Below are 10,279 nucleotides of genomic sequence, written 5' to 3' on the forward strand. Positions count from 1 at the left end.
ATAATGGATGCCCCAGTCCCTAAGCTAAACTACCTAACAAATTCCTCAGGTACAGGTATGCAGAATGATTTCACGGGAAGAGAAATCAGAGTCTGGAGAAGACCAGAGATTGGCTATGGTGCCTGTGGGACTAGAAATAAGGAGATGGGTGATACAGGTAGACTGAAAGAGTCCTCTGAACTCAGATAGGAATGACAATAAAAAGGAAGGAGAGAGGCTTCGCTTGAGAGTTCATACATTGAAGAAGCAGGAGGACATTTGCAAAGAAATAATAGAAATTGTGCCTGAAACCGGAGACAGGTGATGAAATGCAAAGGTTTTGATAGGCTAAATTTGGAATGAGCATTGAGCAGTTCTTGGGATTGTATCACAGCCATTCTTGTGCCTAGAGTTGAGTAGATTAATAGATCAGTGTGAGATCAATTAAGAAATTATCCATTGAATTAGAGCTTCCAAGATCTATGAGCTCTTCAAGGAACAGAGTACAAAGAGACCACAATAGAGGCTTGCTCATGAGCTTTGGAAATAGCTTCCTTGCAAGTATTTACCATAGTAGTGACTATCCAACATCTTTTAAACATCCTCCTTACATTTGTGATTTCACATATTTTAAGTGAAATTTAAAAATGTATCATTTTCCCTAGAAAATTTGCTTTTCCTGTGGCAAACATATGATATGACCAAGGTTCAATCAATCAGAGAAAGCCAGGGAAGGTTTCCATGTAAAAGTGTAAATTAGGAGAAAAGAATCCCCCTGTGGAAATTCATACTTTCCCCCACATATCATTAAATATAATTGTGAGGATGTCAGGTAGAATCACTGATGGTGCCATGATCAAGTGGTCAAATGCTAGCTAAAAGGTGGGAGGTTTGAATCCAGCCACTCCACAGGCGAAATATGTGGCAGTCTGTTTTTGCTCTACTAAGGTAGAGTCAAAGATGCCCAAGGAAACAAAGTGCGTGGCTGTGTATACACCCTCTATCAGGGTGGAGTCTTGAAGTTTCCCCCCAATGAAACCAAGGATCTGGCTTGGTTCACAACCTCTACTAAGGTGGAGGGGAAGGGAATCTTAAAGATGCTCCCTAGGAAACAAAGGGTGGAGCTTTGTATGTTATTCCGGGTATATTAGAGAAACAAATCTAAGAAGACACTCTTATGTGTATATGAAAGAGCTTTATTTAAAAGGGGAACTGTATATTGAAAAAGAATCCCAGCCCAGTCCACATCAAGTCCATAAGTCCGATATATTAGCCCATTAGTCAGATACCAATCTATAAATTCACCTTCAGACTCACGCAACACACCAATGATGCTGAATGCAGAAACACCACAGACCAGTGGGCGAAAAGTCTTGTGGATCCAGTGGTGATGGAAGCATCTCAGCGCTGATGTGAGTCTCCATGTGGCTCCTCCACCTCCAGGTCTCTGATTCCATCAGCATAGCTCCCTGTGTCTTGTCAATAGGAAGAAGAAGCAGAGAAGAGAGAGGCCCACCCCTTCCAGGGAAGAAGACAGGAATTCCCAGACTCCTTAGGAGAAGGCTATGCCCATACAGAGGCCTCATTGGCTATGATCTCATTGACAGGCTAGACTCCACCCCTTTGTAAGTTGACAGGAGATGATGTAACTGCCACACTTTGTTCACACTCGCTACTCAACTGTAGTGATCCTGTAGGACAGGGTAGATCTGCCTTTATGAATTTCGGAGACTACAACTGTTAATGGTCTTTCTCTTGTGGTCCTGCTGCTGGCTTTGAACTGCAGATCACAACCCAATGCATAAACACTACACTACCAGAGTTCTCTAGCCTCTATTAGGGTCAGGTCATAATCCTACCCTAAACTTGCCCATTAGTGTAGTAGAGAATACCTTCCAATATGGGACTATAGCCACAGTGTATACAGTCCATAATTGTAAGGAATTAAAGCTAAAGGGTCATATTAATGGACTATAACTCAATCCATCTTTACACATCTCATTTCATTTTTGAGGACTTCCAATTTTTCTAGATTTATTCTTCATACATTCCTCATTCTGATTAATAATAAACACTTTTCAGCTGTTTCTTCTAATTTCTTATTATCTATCTTCTGGAAAATTCTCAGCTATTATCTTTTGAAATATTGCTTTTATTTTAATTTTCTTTCTGTTTGTGGAAATGGAATTAAGCATATATTAGCCCATTCATACCCTGTCCTTCATTTCTCTTAACCTCTCCTTCATAGTGGCTTTTTGTCTCTATATGTTGCATCCTTGGTATGTGCTAACCCATATCCTGTTCACCAATTCTCACTATAAAGCAAAAAAACCAACTGCTATTAAGTCCCTTCCAACTCATAGTGAAACTACAGGACAGAGTAGAGTTCTGCTCCATAGGCTTTCCTAGGCTGTGAATCCTTACAGAAGCAGACTGGATCATCTTTCTCCAGTGGAGTGGCTGGTGAACTTGAATTGTTGATTCATTGGATAGCAGCCCAACACCTGATCCACAGCACCACTAGGGCTCCAAAATCCTCTCTGTAGCTATTAATCAGCTATCTAATCTGTCTACTGTGGATTGACTTGTGGTCCCCCAAAATATATGTTGAAATCTTAACCTCTTTACCTGTATACAGAAATATACAGAGTCAACGTACCAAAAAGAACTGGTTAACATTCAGCCATTTCAGGAGGTCGTATATGATCAAGAACCAATAGCACTCAAGGAAGAAGTTCAGGTTGTTCTGAGATATTTAGCAAAAAGTAGGGCTCCAGGCATTGACAGAATACCAACTGAAATATTTCAACAAGTGGGTGAAACACTAGATGCACCCACTTGTCTATGCCAAGAAATTTGGAAGGTAACTACCTGGACAACAAATGGAAAGATATCTGTATTTCTACCCATTCCAAAGAAAGATGACCCAACAGAATGTGCAAATTATAGAGCAATTTCATCAATATCACATGCAAGTAAATTTTGCTGAAGATCATTCAACAATGGTTACAACAATACCTCAGCAAGAATCTGCTAGAAATTCATGCCAGATTCAGAAGAGGATGTGAAACAAGGGTTATCATTGCTGTCATTCGATGGGTCTTGGCTCAAAGCCGAGAATACCAGAAAGAGGTTTACTTGTAATTTATTGACTATGTAAAAGACCTTCAACTGTGTGGACAAAAACAGACTGCGGATAGTATCAAGAAGAATGGGAATTGCAGAACACTTTATTGTGTTTATGTGGAACCTGTGCATGGACCAAGAGGCAGTCATTCAAACAGCACAAGGAAATATGGTGTGGTTTAAAATCAAGGAAAGTATGCATCAGGGTTGTATCCTTTCACCATACTTATGTGATCTCTATACTAAGCAAATAATCCCAAAAGCTGGAATCTATAAAGAAGAAAATGGAATCAGGATTGGAAGAAGGCTTAACAACAATTTTCAATATGCAGGTGACACAGCCTTTCTTTCTGAAAGTGTGGAGGACTTGAAGCACCGGATAATGAAGATCAAGGTGTACAGCCTTCATTATGGGCAAGGATGTCGCTTTGAAGAGTAAGGTACGCCTGGCTCGAGTCATGGTATTTTCAATCACCTCTTGTGCGTGTGAATGTTGGATAGTCAGTAAGGAAGCTTGAAGAAGAAGGGATGCATCTGAATTATAGTACTGTCGAAGAATATTGAAAGTACCACGGACTGCCAGGAGAACAAACAAATCTATCTTGTAAGAAGTGCAGTTAGAAGGCTCCTTGGAAGAGAGAATGACCAGACTTTGTTTCATCTACTTGTACGTGTAATCAGGAGAGACCAGTTCCTGTAAAGGACATCATGCTTCGTGAAGTGGAGCATCAGAGAACAAGAGGAAGACCGCCAAGAAGATGGATTGACACTGGCTGCAACATTGGGCTCAACCATAACAATTGTGAGGCTGGCAGAGGACCCAGCAGAGCTTCGTTCTGTTGTGCACAGGGTCACTGTTAGTCAGAACCAACTTGATGGCCCCCAACAACAGCGTACTTGTGAATGGAAGTCCCTGAACAGTGAGAGCAGGTAAGTGCTTGACTGCTGGCCAAACAGTTGGGTGCTCAAACTCGGAGGCATCCCAGACGTAAGGCCTGGTGATCTACTTCCTGAGAGGTCACTGGAGCAGTTCTACACTGCACACATGGGGTTGCTATAAATTGGAATTGACTGTGATCCCATTTGGGAATATGATTTTCTTTGTTCTATTAATGAGACTCTCTCTGTTTAGAGTGTGTCCTAAACCTAATGGCTTGAAATGGAAAGTGCCAAACCCACGCACACCGCCATTACTCATTCAACACCACACTTTTGTACATCTATTTAATCAATTACAAGATTATCAAACTGCCCTGTTCTCTTCCCAATTCTTCATCTAATGTAAAAGATTGTCAAAAGAGATTTCACATTTAATTTTATAATACTATGGAATATGATATTGTAAAAAGTCATGGTGTTCATATGCATGCAACAACATGAATGCACTTTGAAAACATTATGCGGAGGAGATAAGACAGTCACAAAAGAACAAATACTGTGATTCCACTTGCATGAAATATCTCAAGCATGCAAGTGCATACAGACAAAAATCTATTCGTGGTTAGCAGGGCTAGTGGGAAAAGAAAACTGGGAAATTGTGGGGGCCAAGTGGTTTGCTCCTTAGACAAATGGGACAGGACCAGCACCTTCTGTGGTTCAAAGCCCTGGTCCTTACTTCTTCCTCTCCTCCTGTCTGTGAACAGCTTGGCTGATGTGTTAGTGCTTTTTTGTATGCCCTCCAATAATTTGTGTGAACCTGTCATGAGATGTAGGCTACCTGCCGGGAGTGTAGATCAAGCTGCCTTGACTAAAGTCCCAGGTCCTGAAGTGTCTATGCTTCAGGGACCCCTGTGCTCCAACTTTGGCTATCCCTCTGTATCTCTTATCGATAACTTTTCTCATTGCAGATCGTACCCCTCTCAAACCCATTAGATTTGTAAGCTGGACTTGATTTATTTCACAGGAGGGAGTGCTAATTTATGACTTTTGAGTTAAAGTTTATTGTGCCAACCTGGCTGATAAACACGTGTGGAGTTAATTGAAGGGCAGAGAGATAAATGGCTCGGTGAGCCTCGCCTTTCGAGTTCTCGGGTCTCTTGCTTTGTGATGATCAGACCAGGGTGCAACTGCCTTAGCCAGTTCCCTGCTTCAGCTGGCAAGGCTCACTTCCTGCAAGACATCCCCAAGGAGAAGCCACGTGGACCTACCCAGATGCAGCCCTGGGTGCTGGAGCAGCCGTGTGGAGGCCCCTGCCAGCACTGAGATACTTACACATTCACTGACTCGGCTTTCCTCCTGCAGTCCGCATCATAGTGTGTGTTTTGTGAGATGGAGGAGGACTTTGTGGATTGGTGTTGGCTATATGGGTTAATGTTGGACTTGTGGGCTTGGGCAGCGCTGGGTTGAGATGTTTTCTTGATGTGCACTTACCCTATATATAAAACTCTCTCTTATACATGAGTTTCTGTGGATTTGTTTCTCTAAAGTATCCAGACTAACACAACTTTCTTTTAAGGAGAGCAAACAAATTTGTGACTGCTTAGCGGTAATGGTTGTAATGCATGGTGAACATAATGAATGTCCTTGAATTAATTATACACATACACGTGGTTGCCATTGGCGACGTTTTCCCTATATATGTTCTACCCCAGGTAGAAGAAAAGTGATAGCTATGTTTGAGAGTGTCCGTTACCAAAGGTCAGGCTTTGGGTGGGATCCATTGCAGGTGTCTCATTAGTCATTTCAGTTCTGTCCAAGGCAATTGGAATGGAAAACATTAGGGATTAGAGCCCTGAAATGGGAGGGTCAGAAGAGGTACCGTGAGTCCTTTCTGAAGCCTGATGTGGAGAAACTGGATTGTTGCCAGGACTGTGGAGAGCAGCACACAAGTTGGCTGCCATCTTTGAGCTGGGCACCATTATTTCAGACTCTGCCAATCAAGAGACTTGGTTTTTATGCTACACGCAGGCTGCTGTCATTTTCTAAAAGTACCATTAAGCTTCTGTCAGGTGGTCAACCTGCAATTTCCCCCATTGCACTTATTGGGCCGGCACACTCATGTTTCACAAATGTGAGTTGTTTCTAGTTTCACTTCAACCGTCACAACTGAACGGGGTGAAACGGGTTCGAGGCCCTGATCCCCTCTCACAGTGTGCTCCACCATTATGACGCAACAACTCTGAAAACAAGACAGTAGTGTCCATCTGCGATCCCTCAGAGGACAGGGTTTAAACCGCACGCGCAGAGATGAGTGTATCGGACTTGAAATTTTGCCCTAGTTGTTTTGGTTTGCTCACTTCTTGTTGAGTAAGGGATAGTTTCTCTTCCCTCTACGGGGTCATCCCTGAAATACTGCCAAGGGCCAAGTGGATTTACACTTTATATCAATTCCAGGAGTGACAGCCAGATGGCAGCATCTAGCTAGTCAGGGCTGCTAGCGAGCTCTCCCGCACTCCCCACTCCTCTTATGCAGAAAAGACCAATTCTGAGATAAACATCTTGAATATACTGAGTACCGGGGAAGTAGGATGAGGAAGGCAGTAAAACATGATGGAATGAGCACAAGCTTTGGAATCAGATGGGAATGAATGCCTTTTTCCAATCAGTCAACCAAAAAAATAATAAGCAAACCAAACCGCCCCAACACTGAGTTGACGGTGACTCGTAGCCACCCTACAGGACAGGGTGGAACTGCCTGTGTGGGTTTCTGAGACTGTTAACTCTTTCGGCAAGAAGAAAGCCCCACAATTCATGTTTTGAAACCGCATGACAGTGGTTTGGTTTGGTTCAAACCTGTGTTAAATATGTGCTTATTTTTCACGGTCTTAACGCACCAGCACAGTGATCCAACGACTGGAATAGAGGCAGCTACCAACACAAACTTCCACTCACGATGGGATTTCTCTTCTCCTCCTGCCCCTATGCTCTCCACGTGTACTTGCTGACTTGTGTCCCGGGGCTCGGCATTGTCTTCCTTTTCAAGAAAGTGCCCTTTCCGCTTTCATTGTAATATAGCGAAGACTTTAAGATTGTTTCATGATTGAATCTGAAATAGAAATTTGAACATTTCCACTGGGTACTGCAAGTTCTCCTGTATGGTTCCTGATAGATCAAATGCAAATGTGCTTAATGTACCAGGTCTATTTTGGTGAGCTTACTGTTCCTCATCTTCCTTTCATAATCTAGATCGTATAACTGAAATATTTTAAGCTCAGGTCTTTTAAAAAAAATCATTTTATTGGGAGCTCTTACAGATATTACAACAACCCATTAGAATTTAGATCAAGCATAGTTGTACTATTGCTGTCACCATCATTTTCAGAACATTTTCATTCTTCTTGAACTTTTTGATATCAGATCCCCTTTATCCCTTCCATCCCTCCCTCCCTCCCTCTTCCCCCAGGAACTCATATTATATATTGTTATTATTTTTTGCTGTATCTTACACCACCGATGTATCCATCCATCTACAATTCTGTTAGTTGTTCTCCTTGAGTGGGGTCATCGTTGTTATCAATTTCCCTTCCCCTCCTCTTTCCCCCTTCACCAACCCCTCTTCCTGTACCCTCAGGGAATCATTACTCCCATTACTGTTTCTGGATCTCATGTATTGAACTATCTTAATTCTACAAATGAACATACACAGGTCTAACAAGTTTTGGTTTTGGTTTTTAATTAAGTTTGAGAGCGGTATTTTGAATGACCTCCATGGTCACTTGGGAGTCTTCTTTCCGTAGTTTATTTCATGAGAAAATCTGTAGTCATATTGTTTCCTTACTTTCCTAAATATTTGACCTGAGCAAGCCAGAGTGAGGTGGGGGACAAATGGGGGAAAGGGGTGCTAGACTTGGGCGATGGAAAAACATTTAAGGATATAAGTGTATTTCTGCCTAAATGAATCTCCTGGAAATTCAGAAATTTACCCAAAGCCTAATGGAAACCATATTGTCTCCTATTTATTTTCAGTTTAATTTATTTGGAGATTTGTGTGTCCCATTTATCTCTGGTTGACTATGACATTATTAATAAGAACATCTACAATTTTATCACACCTCTCAAGGCCATCAAGTGTTCCTAAGTATTCGAGTCAAGCTGTCATCAAGAATTCCCTCAGAGGTGAAAATTGAATTTAAGAGAATTTATTCAGAAAATAAGGGGAGAGGGGAGGTTACATCCAGATGCAGGAAAACACCAGTCTACACAAGTGAGAACTGATCCAACAAAAATTTTCTCACACAGAGACATACTTAGTCCATGAAACAAAGAAACTATAATACAGCCATTTGGTTGGTTCTCTTTTGGTTGAGTTCACAAAAAGTGTTGGATTAGGGATAGAGTACAGGCTTCTATTAGATAATTCAGTATAACCATCTAGAAGTTACAGTGATAGGTTTCAGTGAATTTTCCTTCACTATACAGGATTTCTCCATCACAGTTTCATAGCTTTCAGATGGGATCATAAGACCTCAATGGTGGAAGTTTATATCTTTTTAGCCAGTTATCTCAGGAGTATATGAAAATTCAACTTGGTACCTGGATCTCATTGCCCTCAAACATCTTGTGAATCGAAACGCTTTCAATGGTCTGGGACATTTCAGAAAAGACCAGTCCCAAGGCCTTTTCAAACAATTCTCTTTCATTGCTCCTCTGTCATAATAATATATTTATTTGGTCCACTTTATATAAAAGACAATTGTGTCAAGATTCCATCCCCTTTGAGCGTGTATTTTCTTCACATTCCTACTTAATCAGAGAGATAAATTGCTTCTCAGTTTGAGGGTTTCCAGGAATTAACAGAGCCAGATAACAGGAGCCTGTGAAGGAAATATCTGCAGCTGAGAAGTTTCCCGGGCAAGTAGATCAGGAAGGACTTGCTTGGCTCATTAAGTACCGAGTTAATGCAATCATTCAGTTAAGGTCAAAACGAATTTTCTTTCACTATACTAAACTAGAATACTCCTTCAAATCCAAGGCTGGCAAGACTTCATTTCAAGTATTTTAAATATGTTATCACAAGGGACCAGTCCCTGGAGAAGGACATCATGTGTGGTCAAATAGCGGGCCAATGAAAAAGAGGAAGACAGACAGTGGCTGCAACCATGGATTCAAGCAAGACAATGGTTTGAGGGTGATGCTGAAACCTGTTCAGCATCATGGAAATGCACAAGTCTCCACTGACCGATGTGTCACAGGAGCTGGGAATTGATCCCTGGTCTGAATCTTCGGATAGCTACATCTTGACCTTTTTCCTATTTTCTCAATGTCATCTCTCAATTCATCCAAACCCAATCATCAGAATTCCTTTTTAATCTTCTCTGATACCCAAAGAGCCAGAGATGAGAAGAATTTACTGATCAATCACCAGAGACCAAATGGTATCCATGGTGACGTAGCTAGTGGAACACAAAAGAAATTAATCATAAATTCATGATTGACGGGATCCATTCATCAGTCCCAGGAGAGACAACAGAAGCAGTAAAGGGACCATGACCATGACGGGGCTACATACACTATTGCAGATCAGAAAAACTCAGGAGCGGACCCTCCAGCCACCTTGACCACTCTGATTCGGGACCATAAAGTCCTCGTGGCCCGACTGCCACATCAAGAGCAGGTCTCTTCCGGGGAGACTGTCCTTCCTAGGCCGGGTAAGGGCGGTGCAGCAATCCGCTTTGGACCCCTGCCTGAGGGCAAAGCCTTTTATAGCTCAGTCTATAAACAGAATGAAGGCTGATCGCATGTGGAGACTCAAAGTGGATTTAGGACTCCGAATGTAGACCACAAAACAAGTACAGTGAACCCTCGCCACTTCGCGCTTCGACTTCCGCGACTTCACTCTATCGCGGTTTTTGCGTCACAGCACCCACTGCCTACACCCGCTCCTTCAGAGGAAAAAGACGGCAACCCACCGGTAGAGTACATCCCTTAAGTCATTTCATAGGCTATTGATGACAGTATTTGTAAGAACTATGTATGATAATATTGTATGTGAAATATGTAATACTGTAAACTAGATGCCATAGATAATATGATAAATAATAAATGATAATTGTAACGTCCAAAATGTTTTACTGTATTTTCCCTTTTTCATTTAACAAATTGGGTAATACGAGTGTAATGGTGACTAAAGGGTGTTTTTCCATGTCCTCTATGCTCTAACTACGAAAATATTTGATTTACAAATAAGGAATCCTACTTCGCGGAATTTCATTTATCACGGTAGGGTCTAGAACCG

At 41.8% G+C, this 10,279-nt stretch overlaps 1 protein-coding gene across 2 annotated transcripts in view; it reads left to right on the forward strand.

Moving 5' to 3' along the window:
* Nucleotides 1-10,279, forward strand: part of LOC101641999 (epididymal secretory protein E3-beta-like) — a 26,549-nt gene that overhangs the window by 12,025 nt on the left and 4,245 nt on the right. The window contains exon 1 of one of the 2 annotated variants that reach the window (XM_045287744.1): nucleotides 1,366-1,391. The exons of the other annotated variant lie outside the window; for it this stretch is intronic. The gene's annotated coding sequence lies outside the window, so the exon portion shown is untranslated. Of the gene's footprint in view, nucleotides 1-1,365; nucleotides 1,392-10,279 lie in introns of those variants that run through there. 2 annotated transcript variants of the gene reach the window in all.

This window comes from Echinops telfairi, unplaced genomic scaffold (assembly GCF_000313985.2).
Source record: "Echinops telfairi isolate 266 unplaced genomic scaffold, ASM31398v2 ScPeMD7_18;HRSCAF=68, whole genome shotgun sequence".
NCBI lineage: Eukaryota > Metazoa > Chordata > Mammalia > Afrosoricida > Tenrecidae > Echinops > Echinops telfairi.